The sequence below is a fragment of the Nicotiana sylvestris genome, chromosome 10 (assembly GCF_000393655.2).
Source record: "Nicotiana sylvestris chromosome 10, ASM39365v2, whole genome shotgun sequence".
Taxonomy (NCBI): Eukaryota; Viridiplantae; Streptophyta; class Magnoliopsida; order Solanales; family Solanaceae; genus Nicotiana; species Nicotiana sylvestris.
In genome coordinates, this window is record NC_091066.1 from 160,558,518 (window position 1) to 160,580,629 (window position 22,112).

Genomic DNA, 22,112 nt, shown 5'->3' on the forward strand with positions numbered 1-22,112 from the left:
CTAAAAGGCTCTATATTTTACTATACTATAAGGCTCTATATTTTACTACCTAAAAGGCTCTATATTTTACTACGCTAAAAGACTATTTATTTTACTACGCTAAAAGGTCACTATTACATATAAAAATAATTAACATAAAATACAAATATGAACAACAAACAAAATAAATAATATTAATTTTTTAACAATACAAATAATTTATCAAATTTTAACAATTTTTTTGTACCAAAGCTAATAAATCAATCCGGGTATAAATAAGATACAAATTTAAACACAAACATAACACAAATTAACATGGAAACACATTAAACAATACAAATATGCATGTACTATACGAGTTTCGACATAAACAAAATCGAAATACCTCGATTTAAGTTTTTTGAATTTGATTGAAATCGAATTTTTGCACCCGAAAGAAGGAATCCAAATCTTGTCTTGTGTGTGGGACCTACACTCCTTGCTCTTTAGGTGACGGGTGGGGCCCAAAAAAATTTATTAAAACTTTGACGCGGGGGGAGGGGGGGACCAGCAGAATCCGAAATTTTTTAATGGGGTGCGTCGGTTCTGTGGTCCAAGGAAGAAGAAGGGGCTTTATTTTATTATAGCAATTCGCAGTATTATACTGCGTTTTAAGAAGAAGAGGCTTTATTTTATTAAAGCAATTCGCAGTATTATACTGTGTTTTAGTTAAAACGCAGTATAGTACTGCGAATTGTTTTAATAAAATATAGTTGGGCCCAGATTTTAAGTAAAACGCAGTATAGTACTACGAATTAGTAAAACACAGTATTACCTAGTTATGTAATTTTTTTAGCATTAAAAATATGTTTTTTGTCCAAAAAAGCATAAAAAATGTTTCGGACTCGTATGGGATGGGGGTACACCTTATCCTGGGAAATGCTAACCAAGCTATCAAATCAAAATCATGGTCAAATGTTTGTTATAAAACAAGATTTTGGAATATTGCATTGATAAGATCTCTCCTTTGCTTTTTCTTTGTCAATGGATAGTAAATGTGCTACTCCATTTAGGTTGTCCCCAACCCATTCCCCAACGTTGAAATCATGATCTTTGTGGCCCCCTTTAAAAAGCAAATTCTGGAGTATAAAAGCATATTCTTCTTCTATTTATAATTAAGAACCTCATTTACTAGCTCTTTAATCACTTTGTCTTGCTTTTGCTTCTTTATTTTAGATCTTCTAATCTTCAAAAACAAAGTTTAGAACAAAAATCATGTAAGGAGGGGGGGAGGGGGGTCCAGAAATCATTTGCATGATAAAGAATGTGAAGAATGTTTCCAAAAGAAATAACAATCTTAAAAAATGGACTGCAAATGTAGGGACCAATACTAAAATTCGAAAAAAGAAGACAAATTCAAATCACAAACATGTAGGTAATGAAATAATATTCAATGTGGACCATACATTATGCAAATGGCTTCAATTTCACCTTTCTATCCTTTACATACCTCTTCTTCTTTTCCCTTTTCCTTTTGCTTTTGTTGTAGCGTGCCACTCACAGTTTACACAAGAAAGGAAAAGAAAATGCAGCATCCCGTATTTATGCCAATGAAGAACTGCACCCCAAAGGGTGTGATGTAGACAGTCTACCCTAAAGCAAACATTAATGGTTGTTTCCACAGCTCGAACCCGTGACCTATAGTTCACACGGAGACAACTTAATCGTTGCTCCAAAGATTAACAGAAATTCAAACAAAGGGAAATAACAGCCAAAAATTGCTTTTACAGACACTAACTGGAGTAACAATTTAAAGACTTTGATTGTATTAGTCCTCCTCAGATAGTGTCTGCTTCAAACAGTCAATATTGCAATATGCTACTGATCTCATCATATCTCCAAACCTGCAATCAGTCCAAATCAATAGTCAAAATACAGCATGATGATATTGCTAATCATATTGTAAGACCATAAGTAAACGTGCCGCATGCAAAAGAATTTTACACTATCAGCCTATCAGGTCAAGATAATTATAAGTAAACTGAAATTACTTAACGTGGAAAATAAAGTAGGTCCACTGCTATAACATGTTAATATATATTGATAGTGTAAAAATTCTTTACCGGTCGATGTTGTTCCTCCCTCTCTCAGCTAGATCAGTGCTAATTCTTGATTTCCAAAGTAATCCATACTTTTTCTTAGTTTTTCCCTCTTGTCAACACTATTTCTTGGCTTTAGTACTCTTCTGTCTGTGCTAGGCCTTATTGCAATGATCTCTTTATGTTCAGTACTGATTCTTGACTTCTCTATCTCTTCAATCCTTGGTCTGCACTTAATTTCATTTGTAATATCAAGAGTATAATTTAAGTCAATTATACTTTCCTCAATAGTTTGGCGATCTGATTGTCTTTCCACTGAAGTTATGAACTTTTTGAGATGAGTAAAGAACTGAGGAAAGACTTGTAAGTCACAATGATTTCCTCCATTTATCCACAAGGGTTCATACTTCATTTTACTGAGCTCCCAAAGTTTTTTACCATGTGAAAAATCAACTACTTCATCTTCTGTTCCCTGCAGACCAAAATGAACATGTCCAATGGTATATTCTAAGAATTTATTATAAGTTGCAAATACAAAATAAATGGGAGACAGTCAATAAAATCTTATCCATGATTTAGTCATAAGCCTGAAGGTGAGCTTCGACGTAAGTAGTAAAATTGTTGGCATGTGATCAGGAGGTCACGGGTTCGAGCCGTGAAAACAGCCTCTTACACAAATGCAGTGTAACACCCCAAATTATTTTACAATATTTGCATTCTTGATTGAGCATTTTTTTTATAACGAGGAAATATTTTACTTTGCACTTCCTAAATATAGAATGGTCAATATATGAAAATTTCTTACTTTAGGTTGTGTTAATATTGGCAATGAAATTCCATGGTGTTGCTATATGTAACACTTAATATTATTTTGACGAGTTGTTAGTAAATATAGTATATAATTAAGTTTTGGGTTTCCAACCTTTTGTATTTAGCTAAGAATATTTAGTAGTTGGGGAACCATTTTATTTCATATATGTCCATAAACTCCCTATTCTTCTACTCTTCAGAAACAAAGAAGAATAACTATCTACCTCTCTCTCTTTCTATCTCTATCTTTCTATCTCTATCTCTCTATCTCTATCTCTCTCTCCTCCGTAAGAACAAGAAGCTGAAGTTTCATAAAAAAAAACCATGGATTTCTACTAAATCAACGCACAAAATTCGTTTTTGGTGAAGATCAAGTTGCTCCTCTTGGTAAGTTTCTAAACTCGTTTTTATACTAGACACCTACTAGTATTTTCTACATATTTTTTTGTACAGAGCTCCGATTTAAGTGATCCAGGACTTTCTGGAAAGGTATTTCATAAATCTATAATTTTTATGAAGGAATCCAAATCTAGTTTTGTCGGTATATACCTGAAAAAGGGTCAAAAAGTACAGGACAGGTGCTGCCCAGATTTTCAGTTCTTGAAATACTTCATGTACTGCTGTTAGTAATTTTAGCATAACTGTTTGTTCAAAATTGATATGTTGGTGATTCAAGATGTTCAGAAACGGTAAGACATAGATCTACAACTTTTGTGAATACTATAAAGTTTCGTTCTATATTCTATTATTTAATAACACTAGAACATGAGATTGACACACAATAATATCAAAACAGATTAACTATTCTTTGATTAATTTAAACTAACATTATTAGATGAAGGAGTTATTATACATGCGACCCCATTATTCATTAATCAATCAACTACATTTTTATACAAAGAAAGAAAAAATTCTATTCAAACACAAATCTAAACAGGAGGAATTCAACAGGAACAAAGCCTGGTCAATATTTCATTTCGCCTCAAGCCAAAAGTGTACAAATGTGTACCTGAAAATGGCAGTACAAGAAGAAAAGAAGGAGTCAGCAGCAGTAATAACACAGCGACAGCAGGTTCAGCAACACCACAAAACCAGTAACAACCAGTAGAATAACCCAGTAACAGATTGAAAAATCAGCAATACCAAAGTGCAATCGCAGTCAAAGCAGAAGAGATACGGATACAAGATGCAGTAGTTTACTGATTTTGAATAACACTCGAGGAAAGGCGAACAGAAATTATTCAAGTGAAAGTTCAAATTGTCTTTCTCTTTTACTCTCAAATTCTGATTTCTTGAAATTCAGTCAACTCTCTCAATTTTTTTTTTCTTCTAAAAGTCTCTTCCTTTCTCTCTCTCTAAGTCAAAGTCTTTCTCCTCTAAGTCCCTCCTCCAGAATGTGTCAAATGACCTTATATATAACAAGACTCTTATCTTGAACCCCTAACCCAAAATATTTCCATCATTGCATGCTTTGCTTCCCACTTTCTTAAACAAATGAATTATTCCCCAATATTTTGTGTCTTGTCCCCCACTATATTAAACTAAAGAATTATTCCCAACCCATTATGTCTTGTCTCCCATGCCTAACATAAACAATTATATTACCCACACCCCATTACATTTTGTCCCCCATGCTTAACATAAACAATTATACCACTCACACCCCATTACATTTTGTCCCACATGCTTAACATAAAGAATTATTCAAAATGTTCAATTACCAAACTACCCCTCTGACCTTATTGCAATTACCATTTTACCCCTGAACGTACTGCAAATTACCAAGCTACCCCCATCAGCTATAACCAATTCACCTAATCAATTTCAACCAAAATACAGCAAATGTAACCAATTTCTAAACAATTTTCAACAACAAATTCAAACTAAATGATGAACAATAAAGAACAACTAAAATTATTTTGATTGAACAATATCTTAAAACAACAAACAAACCTACTTTCAGATTCAACAATCAACAAAACAAACAAGTATATTCAGATTTCTAAATTCAATAATCATTTGAACTTAAAATTAAATCTAACAACATTACAACCAACAATTTCTATATTAAAACTAAACAAAATCATGAAGTAAGCTGAAGAAATAATCATAAATGATAAACAACAAACAAGAAAATCAAACTTATACTAATTTCGGATTCAAGAACAATCAAACAAAGTATGAACATAAATGAAAAGTTTCAATAACAATAACAAGCAAGTTTTATTCAAATTCGAATTAAGCTTAAACAAAACAAATAAACATATTCAAATCACTAAACTTCAAATAATCAATTGATCTTTTTAATTAACTCCAATAAAATTATAACAAAGATACATGATTCAAAAAAAATTAAAAACCAAAACATAACTTCTCATTAAATCACTAAATTAAAGACGAACTTTAGACAAAATGAACACGAATTTAATCTACAACAAACAACGGATTCAAACGATTTAAACTAACATCTAACAATATTAAAATTAAACTAATAATTTCTTTTACAAATACAAAATAAAAGCACATAAAATAAACTGAAAAACTAATTAATCAAAGTTCCATTTGAATCTGAAAATTAAATCAACAAAACATATGAACAAACCAAAAAATTAATTCAACGATGAACAAAACAAGAATGTGAAACCCAAATCTTAAACCCACTAACCGGATCGAAACGACGATCGAAGAAGATGGTCGTTTGGCGTCGTTTGAAGACGACGCAGCAGCTACAGTAGCAGTTCTAGGAGCAGCAGCACAACACGTCGGAGCAGGCAACAGCGCGGCACAGTAGCAGCAGTGCGAATGGAGAAGATGCAGCGGCAGCCATGGGAGCTCGAGTTCGAGCTCGATGAAGCTCGTCCATGGCTGGACGTAGCAGAAGGAGCACAAGAAGTAGACGATGCAGCAGCAACACAGCTGAAGCAGGAGCATGCGCAGCAGTCATCAAGCAGTTCTGAGGGGTCGTTTGGGCATGAAGGTGGCGACTTGGGTGAGCTGAAGCTGCTGGACATTGAGCGACGATGGTGGTCGTTCACGTCGCTGCTGGAACTTGACGAAGAAGAGGGCAGCCATGGACGAGCTTTTTGAGCTCGCCATGGAGAAGACAAAGACGCGGCAGTGGCAGCGCTAGCCATGGCAGCCATGGTCGTTGGGTGTTGTGGTTGGTCGACGGAGGGGCTGTGCGTGTGTGCGAAGGTGAGGCAGAGGGGGAAAGGGTAGCTGCCATGGTTGGGGAGCTCGGGGAGTTGGAGAAGAAGAAGAGAGAAAGAGGGAGGGGCGGATCTCTTTAGGGTTTTTTAGGTTTTGTTTTGTTTTGTTTTGTTTTTTGAGATGCAAGATAGGGGGGTGTTAGGTCTTTGGGGTTGTGGACCGGGTCGACCCAATTAAAATGGACCGGGTCATGGAAAAGGTTGGGCAATTTTTTGGGCTTGTAGCTTGAATTTGAAGAAGATGCCCAATTCCGATTTTCTTTATATTTTTGCTCTCTCTTCTTCTTTTATTTTTCTAAAACTAAATTAAAAATCCTTAAATTATTATTAAGAACTAAATTAAGTTATAAAAGCGCAAATTAACTCCCAATGACAATTAACGCACAATTAAGTAATAATTAAGCATAAAATTGTACCATTGGACATTAAATGCTAAAAATGCAAAAGATGCCTATTTTTGTAATTTTTAATTTTTGTAAAACAAACTTAATTACTAACAATTGTAGAATTAAATCCTTCATGCAAAATGCGACATATTTTTGTATTTTTTTTTATTAATTTAACAAATAAACATGCACAGACAAATACAAATAATTATCCAAAAATGTCACAAAAATTCTCAAAATTGCACACCAAGGAAAATCATTTTATTTTGAATTTTTTTTTGGGAATAATTCTTTCATAGGGCAAAAATAACGTGCTTACAATACCCGATAGTTTGAAATTTATGTACAATATAAACTTGCGGTGATTTTGAATGATTGTATAAATCAGTTAGGAAGTTGTTTTAATCTGTTAATGTTTTGACATTGTATTTCATTTAAAATAAAATTATGGTGTATTAAAATATATATATATTGTACTTTCAACCTTTTAGCATGGGCCTACTTCCGTTACTAAAATTATTCTAAATATTTTTATTAATATTTCTTTTAATATTTTGTAAGTAGGAAATTAGATTTGTTTTCCTAAGTAGTACCCTCCCAAAGGGGTTGCTACAAGTTTTGGTATCAGAGCCACGGTTTGTGATTCTAGGATTTGTTTTGTTGTGATAGTACCTAGTATTTATTGTTATTTCCTTTCTTTAAAATGACTTGGAGTTTATAAATTTTTGCATACTTGTTTAATTTAATTTATGGTATTTTGTGTGCATATGCATCATGTACATGTCCCTAATGCAGTGTGATCTTATCTTTTATAGGACTTTTAATATGGCCACTTCTTCGAATAGAGTTGTTGAATCCGTTGATGAAAGTCAGGCCCAGTATAATGTCATGCCTCACCTTCAAGGAGGAAATGAGGAACCCTTTCCTGACCTAAATCATCCTTGTGTTAGTGGAAATGAAATGGGCAGTAATCCAAGAGCAATGAGTCATAATACTCCATTTATGACTCCCCCATTCCAGCAGATGGCTGAATTCTTTCGTCACTAAGCTGGGACAATGTCAGAACCAAGTGAAATGAATTTTGAGAAGATGAGAAAAATGGGCGGTGTTGAATTTGAAGGCACTACAGATCCCACGGTAGCTTAACAATGGCTTGAGCGCATGGAGAGGGTCTTTGAACAACTGGAGTGTACTAATGCTGCCAAATTTAAGTATGTTATCTCTCTTTTACAAAAAGATGCCTATGATTGGTGGGTAAGTGTGCCAAATGCAAAAGCAAAACCTCTGGTGCTGACTTGGGATGACTTTGTGAAATCATTTCGTGCAAAATATGTTCCCCCTGTCTATTGTGATGATAAAAAGAAAGAGTTCCTGAATTTAAGACAAGGGAGTATGTCTATTGCAGAGTATCAACAAAACTTTCTCAGGCTTTCTCGCTATGCTAAAGGTATTATTGATGGTGAAAGAGACAAGTGCAGAAGATTTGAAGAAGGTTTGAATGGTTACATTCGAAAATCAGTGGCAATCTTACAACTTGATGATTTTTCCAAGCTGATTTCAGCTGCACTTACTTGGGAAAGAATTGACAAGGAAGAAGCTAGTAGGAGAGAAAACAAGTTTAGGAAAGGTAATTCAGAATATGGTGGTCCATCCAAAAAGGGAAAGTTTGACTATTCCAAGACCGAGAGTACACATAAATCATTACATCATAAGCAGAATAAGTCAATTTTTTCTACTGCCAGTACTCTAAGTTATGGCCAAGGCAAAACTCATACACCTACTTGTGCACAGTGCGGGAAGAATCATTATGGTGCATGTAGACCAGCTTCTGGTGCTTGTTTTAATTGTGGAAGTATGGATCATAAAGTGAAGGATTGTCCTAATCCTAATCCTCTTTCTTATACCCATATAGAGGGATCAGTTCAAAAGCCTGTCACTACTCATTCTCAAGCTAATAGCAGTGCTAGACCTCGAAATATGCAAGCAGCGGGTTCGAGTGGAGCTAATCAGGCTGGTGGGTCAAGAGCTACTGGACGAGTTTATGCTATGAGACCGAAGAATGACCAGGATGGCCCAGACGTGGCTGCTGGTAAATTTCACTTATTTGGCATATCTGTTGTTACACTATTTGATCCTGGATCTTCACAATCTTATGTTTGCTCATCACTTGCATTTCCTGATACTGTTAAATCTGGGAGACATGACTTTAATGTGCTGGTCACGAGTCCATTAGGTCATCAGGCTGTTATTAACAGGATTTACCGAGATTGTCCATTCATGATTCAAAATCTGGTCTTCCCTGCCGACTTACTTGAAATGCCCTTCCAAGACTATGATGTTATTGTTGGCATGGATTGGCTCCATAGGAACCATGCAGTGGTTGATTGTAGGTTGAAGTAAGTGACATTTAGAACTCCTGCACATTCACACATAGTAGTTCAAGGAGAAAGATCATTGACATCTAATATTATTTCGGCGGTCTTGGCAAGGAAGATGATTTGTCAAGGTTGTGATGTCTATCTTGCTCATATAGTCGATACACGAGTGGGAAGTCCAAGTCTTAAGGACATACCAACTGTGTGTGACTTTCCTGATGATCTTCCTGGGTTGCCTCCAGAAAGGGAGATTGAATTTCCTATAGATCTTGTCCCTGGAACTACTCCTATTTCTATCGCTCTGTATAGAATGGCTCCAGCTCAATTAAAAGAGTTGAAGGCTCAATTGCAAGAACTTCTTGAGAAAGGTTTCATCCGTCCCAGTATTTCACCTTGGGGACCTCCTGTTTTATTTGTGAAAAAGAAAGATGGCGCTCTTAGGCTTTGTATTGATTACCGACAGCTGAACAAGGTAACAATCAAGAACAAATACCCATTGCCTAGAATCGATGACTTGTTTGACCAACTAAAGGGTACCAGCTTATTCTCAAAAATTGACTTGAGGTCTGGATATTATCAGTTGCGTGTGAGGGAGCAAGATGTTCCTAAAACTGCTTTTAGGACCAGGTATGGCCATTATGAATTTTTGGTAATGCCATTTGGTTTGACAAATGCTCCTGCTGCATTTATGGATCTAATGAACCATGTATTCAAGCCTTATCTCGATCAATTTGTGGTGGTATTAATTGATGACATTTTAGTCTATTCCAAGAATAGAGAAGATCATGATAAGCATATCTGAATTGTCATGCAAATTTTGAAAGAGACACAACTCTACGCGAAGCTTTCCAAATGTGAATTCTGGCTGAATGAAGTGGCTTTTTAGGGCACATTGTATCATCTGAAGGTGTGAAGGTTGATCCTAGTAAGATTCAAGCTATTGTTGATTGGAAACTCCCTAAAACTCCAACTGAGATAAGAATTTTCTTGGGATTAGCAGGATACTACAGAAGGTTTGTGAAGGGCTTCTCTATTATAGCTTCTCCCTTGACCAAACTTTTGGGGAAAGACGCCAAATTTGTATGGGATGACAAGTGTCAGGAGAGCTTTGAAAAGCTCAAATCCTTGTTGACACAAGCTCCAATACTTTCTTTGCCAGCTGAAGGAAAAGATTATGTGGTATACAGTGATGCATCTCATCGTGGCTTGGGTTGTGTTTTGATGCAAGAAGGGAAAGTAATTGCTAATGCCTCTCGAAAGTTGAAATCACATGAGTTGAATTATCCCACTCACGATCTTGAACTTGCTGCCATTATTTTTGCTTTAAAAATTTGGAGGCATTACTTATACGGAGAGAAGTGTCACATATTTACTGATCACAAGAAGTACTTGGGTACACAAAAAGAGTTGAACTTGAGACAGCGTAGATGGCTTGAACTCATCAAAGATTATGATTGCACGATTGATTATCATCCTGGTAAAGCCAATGTGGTTGCAGATGCGTTGAGTCGCAATTCTCTTGCAAGTTTAACTCTAAGTCCTTTACCTTTGCTTCTTGAATTAAGAGCCATGAATGTTTGTCTTTCATTTAATTCTAATGGTTCTATCATTGCTAATTTGCAAGTCAAGCCAGTCTTACTTGAGCAAGTCCAAGAAGCACAGAAGTTAGATGAGAAGCTGGTGAAACGGGTTGAAGAAGTCCAAAATGGAAGAGAATCAAATTTTTCATTAAGGAAAGATGGTACCTTATTTTATAAAAATAGGTTGTGTGTTCCTAATGATGATGAATTGAGAAAGCAGATCTTAATTGAAGCACATAGTTCACCTTATGCAATGCATCCTGGAGGTACTACAATGTATCGTACCATTAAAGAGCACTATTGGTGGAGTGGTATGAAGAAAGACATTGCAGAGTTCATTTCTAAATGCTTGGTATGTCAACAAATAAAGGCTGAACATCAAGTCCCAGCTGGTCTCCTACAACCTTTGTCAATACCTGAATGGAAATGGGAAAGGATAGCGATGGACTTTGTTTCTGGACTTCCACGCACTCAAAGAAATCATGATGCAATTTGGGTCATTGTAGATAGACTGACTAAGAGTGCTCATTTCTTGGCAATCAGAATGGACTACTCACTGGAACGTTTAGCAGGAGTGTACATTAATGAGATTGTGAAGTTGCATGGAATCCCTGTTTCTATTGTGTCTGATAGAGATCCGAGGTTTACATCCACATTTTGGTCTAGCTTGCAAGAAGCTTTGGGTTCCAAGGTGAATTTTAGTACCGCTTTCCATCCACAAACAGACGGCCAGTCTGAAAGGGTAATACAAATCTTGGAGGATATGCTTCGAGCCTGCATTATTGAGTTTAAGGTTAGTTGGGACAAACATTTGCCCCTAATAGAATTTGCTTATAATAATAGCTACCAATCAAGTATAGGCATGTCACCTTATGAATCTTTATATGGGAGAAAATGTAGAACGCCTCTTTGTTGGAATGAGGTTGGTGAAAGAAAATTTGTGGGTCCTCAGATTGTGCAACAAACTGAAGATAAGGTAAAAATAATCAAGGATCGTTTGAAAATTTCTTCAGACAGACAAAAGTCCTATGCTGATCTTAAAAGGCATGAAATTGAGCATCAGGTGAGCGATAAGGTATTTTTAAAGGTTTCTCCATGGAAGAAGATTATGAGATTTGGCCAAAAAGGTAAACTTAGTCCTCGATTCATTGGACCTTATGAAATACTTGAAAGAATTGGTCCGGTTGCATATAAGCTAGCTTTGCCACCTGAATTAGGTAAGATCCACAACGTCTTTCATGTTTCTATTGTGAGCACGTGATTTTTGCCTTACGAAAAGCTACTCCAAAATAAATCAAAAAATAAAATAAATTTCTTTTACTGTGTAATTTTTTGAATTTGCGTGGTGTTAAATACTTGTGTTATGTCCGTAAGTGTTTACATTGTCATAATAAAATGAAAAAATTAAAATAAAATACATGTTGCATGCATATAGGATTTAATTATGTATTTAAAAGATAATTTAAACAAAATCACAAAAAATATGCAATAGTTCTATTTTAAATATTCCACTGTGTGATTGATGTTTTGTCTATGTGTTAAATAATTGTTATAGAATAATTAATATATTTTTGTGAAGTTAAAATTGTTTTATAATTAAAATTAGAAATCTAAATTAGAAAAAAATGAAAAAATGTATATATATATATATACAAAATCGGACCTGGATTAAAATCCAGGCCCAAAACATTTTAACCCCCACAGCCCAATCCTTTAGCCCAGGTCCGGTCCAAACCAGACGAACCAAAACGACAGCGTTTGGTCGTGGCTTCTCAGAAACCGTTGGATCAAATCCAACCAACGGTCAAGATCTCACCCCCTTTACCCGTAACCCGTAACCCGATCCAGTGACCCGACTCAGCCGACCCTGGCATTAAACCAAACGACATCGTTTGGTTTAATGAATTGATCCTGGCCCTTCATTCTACTTGATCTAACGGATAGTATCAATCCACCCCACCCCTATATAAGTCCCAAGCCCCTACCCCGGCCCCTAACTGAACACCCCCCTCCTCTCACTGTTCATCATCTTCCTCAGACCCCCCCCCTAACCCTAGCCGCCCTAGGATCCCACCGCCCTGAAACCCGGCGGCATCAACGCCGCCGGTCACCAAAATAACACCCTAGAATCCCCTGAACATCCTCTACACAGATCTAACATTGGTTTCCTTCGAATCAGGCCCCAACTCTTCGAATCTTAAATCGAAGGTTGGCCTGAAAACCTTATCTTCTCCGATGACCTCCAAAATAACACCACAGTTTCTCCTAAATCCCCTCACCAAGGATCTGTTAGTTGCATGGTTCGAATCATACTGGAACTACTCGAATCTTCATTTGAAGATTCGAGTACAACCTGACCTTATCCCAACCTACTTCAAACTCACACCAGTTACCCCTCTGACCTCCCTCGTGCCTAGAACATCTTTGGTTTCCCTCGAATCTAACCAGAAATGAGTAAATCCCAAATCGAACTTTCAAGAACCCTAAAAATACCAGACTTTTGGATTCTGTCCAGATTGAATAAAGATTGAGGTTTAATCGACCTTAGTCGAAGTATTTTCAGTGGAAAATACTTCGACTAAGGTCTGTTTGATTTCAAACAAATCCGAAGCCAAGTTGAGTTCGAGTCTGATTAAAATTCAGAGGTACTTTTCTATTTCTGTTTGTGTATTCTGTATGTATTTTCGTTTGTTTTAATAACTTGTTAATTTTTCATATTTTTGTTTTGATTAATTCTGTCATCTTTGTCTCATGCCCGTCTTATGATCAAAATATGAAATTATTTCTGTTGGTTGTGATTGTTTACAATGTGTGTAATCGACTCGATTAAGTTCGTCGATTAGTTATATTACGAATTTTCATTTCTGAAAATGCTGACTGAAACAGTCTGCTTCTATTGTTTTAGACTGATTATGGACAAATGTTGTAAATAGTCAACTGATTAATACTCGTCAATTAAATCATGTTTGTTTGTGAATCAGTGAATTCAAATGTATGCTGTATATGTTGTTTTCTGAACAGGGCATTGTCAGTATATTGACAATGCTCCTGTGTATGTTTGATCTTAGTTCAATTTGAAGATCAGTTTGAATTATTATGCTGAACTCAGTGTAATATTGTTGTAATGTCAAGTTTGAATTCAAGTTTACAAATGTTGATTGGATGTAATTGTGTTAGGGGGTTACATTCTTAGTCAGGATTCAGTCCAAACTTTAGGATTGGTTGTAGCTGTTGTAAATCAGATTAATAATCAGGCTTATACAGATTTTAAAATCTGTATTGTTAAGATGCTGAATTTAAGGCAGTAATACCAGTAGAAAACAGTAAATCTGGATATTTCTAGGATAGAAACAGTAGGGTAATGTGCTAATAGTAGTGGGCTGAAAGTGGAAAGTTAATGGCTATTATTTAGTGTGATAATGGGAAACAAAGGGTAATGGGCTGCTGAAAATCAGGGAAAAGTTAGCCTAATGGGATTTAAAGTGGAAAAACAGATTTTTTATGGAAATTTTCTGTTTTTAAAAAGATAAAAGGGGTCCGAGCAGCACTTAAAAAAGGGGGGACAGACCTGTATAAGATAGAGGGAATTGGGACTGATTTAGATCAGTTTTCAGAGAGAAGAGTTTTCAGACAGACTGGAAGAGAGTTTGAGAGATATTAGAAAGGAAGAAGAGAGAAAAATCTGATTTGAAAAGGAAAGGGTCAGATTTTGAATACAGATTTGGAAGAAAGATTGAAATCAGATTTTGAGAGGGAGATCTTATCAGTTTTCATAGAAAGAAAGAAAAACTGAAGCATAAAAATAGAATTCTGTCTCGGAAGTCAGGATTGAAGTTGATTCTGTGTTTTAAAAATTGAAATTTTTTCAGTCTGTTTTGTTCTAAGTCTCAGAATCAGAAATATTATTCTTTTCATTAAATCTGTACGGATTTGTTCAATATCATTGTTCAGTTAAAAATCTGAAACTTCCTAAAAGTATTGTCACTGTGCATCTGGGTTCTTCGGGTCTTATTTTTGCTCAAACTTGGGGAAAGACTGTTATTCCGTTGATTTTGTTACTGCTGCTACTGCTGAAATTTACTCCTTCTACCTTCATTTTCAGGTACATATCCTTTTAAATTCTATGTTGGAAAGAGATTCAGCATGACAGATAAATGAAGCTTGAATTGTAATAATGTCTGTTATTCATTTGAGCTCTTTAATTAAAAATTCAGTTTTGTTTCTTGATCAAATAAGTAATATATGTTGATAGGATGACTGTAAGTTAAATGTCCTTTATTGAAGACTGTATAAGTGTTGTAATAAGGTTAATTTTCTAAATTTTCATTAAAGTATAGTTATGATTGAATTGTTAAGATAGGGAATATGGCAGAAAGTTGGCTATTAGTTAAGTCCTATGACATTGTTAGTCAGGTATAGAATATTCTGAAATATCAAGAAAATGCATGGTTAGTGTAATTCGATTGTTTGGTTGTGGATTAAGGTCTGATGTTGTTAGTTGAATAAAGAGTAGTACAAAAATATCAAAAACCATATTGCTAGTTTATTCTAATACCAGATTTAGTTATGGATTGAATGGTGTGAGTTATACGTTCATATATGGCGTGATAACAGGTATATATATGACCATTAAGGGATGATGAATTGATGTATCTCATTATGATGTTAAGAATATTATGAATGTTTAAGCGTACAACTATGTTGTATGTAATACAATTTGAATTGAATCAATTTGCATAATAACTCTATTCTCATCAATTTGATCATTTATCGTTATAAATAAGCGGAGTAATTATAATTCTGGATCAAAAACAAGCATGTGAGAATGAGGTGATATGTATAAGAACAAAGCACAACATTTTATATCAATGGTAAATAAAAGTAGAATTTGCATTAATTAAAATAAAATAAAATAAAATTTGTTCAAAAATACTTCTTCCCTTCATAAATTATTTTTGTGAGTTTCACATGGCATTCATCCTTTGGTATATGTATATGTTGTATTTGTGAAGGATAGTATTAATCATGTTCTTATTTTACTTTGAATTTGAATAGTCTTGGGATGAACATAATTAATACTCGGAAATTATAGTCAACGGGCAATATTTAATAAATTGTGAATTTTTTTTAAGAATTTAAAGACATCCCTTGAATATGAATTTCTCAGTATTTTTATATAAAATGTAGATACAACAAACAATTTGTAGAAAAATTCATAATACCATTACGAATATTTGGTGTGATTAGGGATACGTTCGCGTAATCTGATTATACCAATAAAAGCAATTCGAATTATGCGTACGCGCAATTTCGAATGAATATTTAATATAAGGGATTTCTTCGAGGACGTTAAATTAATTTCATAAAAACCCGAGATGTGCGGTTCACTATTTAAGAAAAACAAATATTCTTGATTCAACACAAATTTCGAAAAAATGATTGCTTAATAAATATATTATCAAAAGTTATTGTGTACACGTACGCGTGACACAATTCCACATTTTTAAATTTATAACACGAATATACGTACGCGTAATTCGATTCAAAGAAGGGTCCTTAATCACAATAAAAGCGGTAGAAAAAATCACGTAACAAAAAGTATTTAATAAAATCAAGATAATTAAGCCAATAATAAAAACAGTTAAGCGACCGTGCTAGAACCACGGAATTCGGAAATGCCTAACACCTTCTTCCGGATTAACAGAATTCCTTACTCAAGATTTCTGGTTCGCAGAATAATAAACAGAGTCATATTCTCCTCGATTCAGGGATTAAAATTGGTGACTTGGGACGCCTTAAAATTCCCAGGTGGCGACTCTGAAATAATTAAATAAATCCCGTTTCGACTGTCCTTCAATTGGAGAAAACTCCCCACGCGCCCCGCGAGCGCGGTAAAAAGGAGGTGCGACAGCTCTGGCGACTCTGCTGGGGACACGAACCCAGAATCATTGGTTCAGGGTTTAAAGAATTCGAGCTTAAAATATCTGTGTTAATTGGCTTTATTTACTATATGATTTTCAACTGTTTATATGCTAATATGCTAAATGTTGCTTTTTACCGCTTTAATATTATTTGAATTGTGAATATATACAACTGTTACGAAACCCCCTTCTTTCTGAGTCTTCTGAATTTATGGTGTACACGTGCGCGTGACCCACCTTTCTGTTAAAGTCATACCAAATAAGACGGAGTTGGGACAAGTAACTAGGCCGGGCAGACTTTCGTGCTCCCGGTACGTTGCCCCCGCTTCGGCTCAAACTGTCCGTTTGGGTAAGCCAGGTTTAGAACAATCAACCTCAGGTTTTTCACTTAGAATAACTCAGCCATGTACCGGATCCCTAGTAGGAACGTATATTTGCATCATGTACATTTGGCCTTGGAGACTCAACACAGGGGTTGGGTCTGTCTAGGACAGGTGAACCCGAAATAAAAAGACCATCATGATGCATCCTACTTGCTACTTGTGCATTCATTTGCCTCGAACATGCTTGTTGACCAGCTTAAATGAAATCATGGTGAGAAGAGAGGAATAAAATGGGTTGTTTTAAAAATTTCAAAAAAAGAAAAATATAGTTTTAAATCTTGGAATAAAGGTATTTAATAAATAAAAAAAAATTCGAAAATGATTTTTTTTAGTATAAATTTTCAAAATGAATTTTGACTTTATTAAAATTAAATTTCAGATACAAAATGAGCACCACACAAAACCCCTCATCCACGAGTACAGAAGAATTTCTATTTCAACTTCAAATGTGGTGGTATGATTTAGGCGAAGATGGTCAAAAATGGGTCGTCAAGCATTTGGGAAATCTCACGGACATTATGAACGTTAAACCCCGTGATGATCTGATTGCAGCGTTAGTAACTTTTTGGGACCCTGCTCACAATGTCTTTCGTTTCTCTGACTTCGAGCTTACTCCTACATTAGAGGAGATAGCTGGATATACTGGTTTTAACGGAAGTTTAAGAAATCAAAGCTTGATATTCACAAAGGCTCCTTCGGTACATCGATTCTTCGGTCTTCTGAACATCAGCAGTCAAATTAGGAAAAACAATGTCATCAATGGATGTTGTTCCTTCAACTTTTTGTATTCAAGGTTCAGAAAGTCAGATGGGTTCGAAATTCATGAGAAAGGCCTTACCAATAAGCAAAACAAAGACATTTGGCAGATTCACCGTCGCTTTTCTTTCATGGTGGCTTTTCTAGGAGTCACGGTCTTTCCAAACAAAGAGCGAACAATTGATATTCGCACCGCAAAAATTGTGCAAATCCTCACCACCAAAGAAAATCACACCTTTGTCCCCATCATTCTATCAGACATTTACCGGGCTTTGACTTTATGTAAATCAGGAGCAAAGGTCTTCGAAGGATGCAAAATTTTGTTGCAAATGTGGGTGATGGAGCATCTCCAACAACAGCCCAAGGTCATACAGTATGGGTCAAACAATGATAATTGCATCGAGAGCTATGAGGAAAGAACAAAAAATTATCAAGCTCCAAGAAGGGATAGAAGCATGGGTATCTCATCTAAAGGCTTTAACGGCAAATCAAATTGAATGGACTCTGGGATGGCTCCCGATGAGGGAAGTAATACACATGTCAGCCTCAAATAGTTATCTACTACTATTGGGATTGAGAAGCATTCAGCCGTATGCACCACTGAGAGTCCTAAGGCAATTAGGGAGATATCAAATAGTTCCTGATGATGAAGATTTGAGTGTGCAAGTAATCGAATTACACCCAGAAGCCACTATTCCCGAGGCTCTACTTCAGCAGATGTGGAATGGGTGCCGATACTTGAAAAGTGATACTCAAGTCCCAGACGCTACAAAGGGTGAGATAAATCCTGGATATGCAAGGTGGTTTGAAAAACGGTCTCGCGTGGATGATGTACCAGAGCCTGAGCTAAGAAGGCCAACAAAAAGACCCCATATTCAAAACTTCAATGATAAAATCCAAGAACGGTTGATCTGGGGAGAAAAGGAAAAAGGGTACAAAGCAACTATCCATGCCCTAAAAGAAAATCTAAGAAGCCTCAGTTTGGAGAAAGATTTGCAAGCACAAGAAGCCGAAGGCGAGAAAAAGAGTCTAGCTTGTGAGAATGAAAATCTTCATGCTCGATTCCAAAAAATGAAAAGAGTTTCTGAAACGCCAAAGAGGAGCTGGAAGGATCAAAAAACCATCGCCAATCTCTTTGAAAGAATGCAAGATTATGATTCCATTCTTGCGGAAAACGAAAGGGCATTGAGCAAAGCAAAAGAAAGGATCCAACAATTAAACGAAGAAGCCAGATCTAACAAGGAACGCCAAGATAGGCAATCCGAAAAAGACAAGGCACAATTCAAGAAGGAAAAAGACTATTGGATGCGATCAGAAGACCAGCTTCGTGCACAACTAGAAGAGGCAAGAAGATGCAACAGAGAACATCAACAAGCAGACCTCGACAGGGAAAGATCGCAAGCAAGATTAGAGCAGGCCAGACTCCGAGCTCTATTAGAATCAGCTTTAGATCGTGAAAACCGTGTCAGAGATATAGCCACCACTCGTCAGCAGCAATTACAAGACCAAGACCAACGTCTCCAAGGTTTCAGGGCACAAATCCACGACCTGGCAGTCTTCACATCTCAAAGTTATGTAAACTGCCAAGGAATGGATTATGAAAGGTTTACAGAGCATGCGCCCACTTTTGCTCATCATCTAGCAATGGAGTTGGAAAGGATGTATCGTACGCTGGGAGGCCATCCAGGTCAAGCCCCACATTGAGCAGATAATCCAATATTTGACAACAAAAGTGGAAAGTGGGGCATGTTGTGAGATGTTAAGAATTGTATCTTTTATTTTGATTTAAGTATGTGTGTTTCAAGCCATTTTCTTAAAGTTTTCAAATGTAATTCCATCTTTGTGTAATGAATAAAAGTGATTGCTTTTAGTCCGAACTACGCAAGGTCTGATTCATGTAAGGGCATGATACGTAGGCAATCTCTAAAATTCGACCACCACGATAAAAGATATATATAATAACAATAAAAATTTCAAGAAAGCTGGGACGACACAAGCAGCCGAGCAAATGCATAATAGAAAGGGATTATTTGTCTAGGAGCATTGCATCTCAACGTGTGATTATATATGTGTTAAACTCTCAAAACTAACAAGTTTGTTCATTTTCAGAATTCAAGCAGTTAGTTTCTCTAAAGAGTATACTGGCATATTATCACTATCACACAAGATCAAAAGGACCAATACCCGAAAGTATGTCTATCCCAGATGTTGACACAGGTATGGAGCTAGAGGAGATGGATGTCGGGAAAATGAAAGAAGAGATGTTTAAACTCAAGCAGCAAATGGCTGAGATGTACCAAGCCTGGTCTACAGGACAGTTACCCCCATCTTACCCAAATAACCCTGCTCCATCAATGACCCAAACTCAGGATAATATTACCACTGAATTATCCCCAAATTTCCCCATTTACCAGCACTACCGAGGCACCACCTCTCAGACACCGCAGTCTCCACCTCCGAAACCAGTTCCATATTTTCCTCCACCTATGACTCCTGTTTTCGTAGCACCTCCCCCTGCTACATTCCACAAATTTCCTAGTGAGCCTACATTCCAGGCCCAGGACAACCAATATTGCCCCCCGGAGCCCACCCTCAAAGCTTCTGAAATTCATTCAACTACTCCTCATTTTGATCTCCCAACCGAAATTGACAAACCAACTAAAAATGTTGAACAAGAAGAGATGTTCAGGAAGGTCAAGAGTCTAGAGCAATCATTCAGAGACATGCGAGGATTAGGCGGGCAAGTCAGTGTAGCATACAAAGATTTATGCTTATTCCCCAATGTACAATTGTCAGTTGGCTTCAAGATGCCCAAATTTGACCTATACAGCGGGCACGGCGACCCAGTAGCTCACTTAAGGGGTTTCTGTAGCAAGATGTGAGGAGCTGGGGGAAAGGATGAATTATTGATGGCTTACTTCAGTCAAAGTTTAAGCGGATCAGCTTTGGAGTGGTATACACGCCAGGACCATGGGAGATGGTACACCTGGGATGACCTGGCACAGGCATTCGCATACCATTTCCAATACAATCTGGAAATCATCCCAGATCGATTATCTTTGACAAAATTTGAGAAGAAACACAATGAAAGTTTCAGAGAGTATGGTTTTCGGTGGAGAGAACAGGCAGCAAGAGTGGATCCTCCTATGAAGGAGAGCGAAATGGTAGACTACTTCCTCCAAGCCTTGGAACCGACTTACTATGCCCATTTGGTTTCAGCAGTTGGGAAATCATTCAACGAAGTAGTGAAGATGGGAGGTATGGTGGAAGAAGGCCTCAAGACAAATAAAATCATGAGCTATTCAGCAATTAAGGCAACTACTCAAGCTATTCAAGGCGGGGTAGGAGGAATCGGAAGAAAGAAGAGGGAGGAAGCAACAGTAGTTGATTCAGGAATTTGGCCGGGACCCAGAGGTTCACCGCTTTACTATAATCAACAACGACCTCGCCAATCAGCTTACCACCATGATTCATCCCAACACTACTATCACCCTTCAGAGCCTCATTTTTCCATTAACCATGCTCAAGCATACAATCAGCCACCTGTTCACACCAATTGGCGTGCTCCTGTCACACCAAATACTTACCCACGAGCCTATCCCGGACCAGGTTTCAGGCCTAGGCCAGCATTCAGGGGAGAAAGGGAACAGAAAAAGAAAACTTACACTCCATTGGGAGAGTCTTACACTAGTCTGTTCCACAGGCTGAGACAGCTAGACATGCTGAGACCAATACAATCCAAACTACCCAATCCTCCTCCAAAGAATCTGGATTACACCATTAGCTGTGAATATTGCTCCGGTGCACCAGGCCATGATACGGAGAAATGCTGGCATTTGAAAAATGCAATACAAGAGCTGATTGATACTAATAAAATCGAGGTTCAAACCCCTGAAGCCCCAAATATCAATAGAAATCCAATGCCAGCCCATCAAGAGGCTAATATGATAGAAATCATACAAGCTGATGGGGAGACAAAGAAGCCGTCACAAACTGTCATGATGATCAAGTCTCATGAAGCCAAGCCAGATAAGCAGTTGATAGAGGAGAAGCCGGTGTCTAAGCAAAACAAAAATGGTGATGAACCATCTATGATAGTCGATGAGGGATCATCGAGCAAAGTTGCCGCAAAACAAGAAAGGCCGAAAAGTGATAGTACCAGGGGTTGCTAACAAACCCATTGTATTCGTGGAAGGAGCCCGTACAGATCGGGTTATTATTGCACCTGTAATCCAGCTGCCGGTCATCAACAACAAAGCCATCCCATGGAACTATGAACGGGTGACTGTAATGTACAAGGGAAAAGAAATCAAGGAAGAAGTGTGTGAGGTGCAAGGCTTGACTCGTTCGGGAAGATGTTTACTCCCGAAGAGTTGAGAAAAACTAAAAACAATCCAATGCCAACAAAGAGAGCTGTGACGGAAGAAGAGGCGGAGGAGTTTTTAAGAAAAATGAAACTCCATGATTATTCTGTTGTGGATCAATTAAAGAAGACCCCCGCTCAAATTTCATTGTTGTCATTACTGATCCATTCAGAGGAGCACCGTCTGGCTTTGATGAAAATCCTGAATGAGGCTCATGTTCCTGAAAAGATCTCTGTAAATCATTTGGGAAAAATAGCCAACAGAATCTTTG

The 22,112-nt window shown here is 36.8% G+C and overlaps 1 pseudogene; it reads right to left on the reverse strand.

The window, feature by feature from the left end:
* Nucleotides 1–1,781: 1,781 nt before the first annotated feature.
* The window catches only part of LOC138880189 (uncharacterized), a 38,554-nt pseudogene continuing 18,223 nt past the window's right edge, over nucleotides 1,782–22,112 (reverse strand).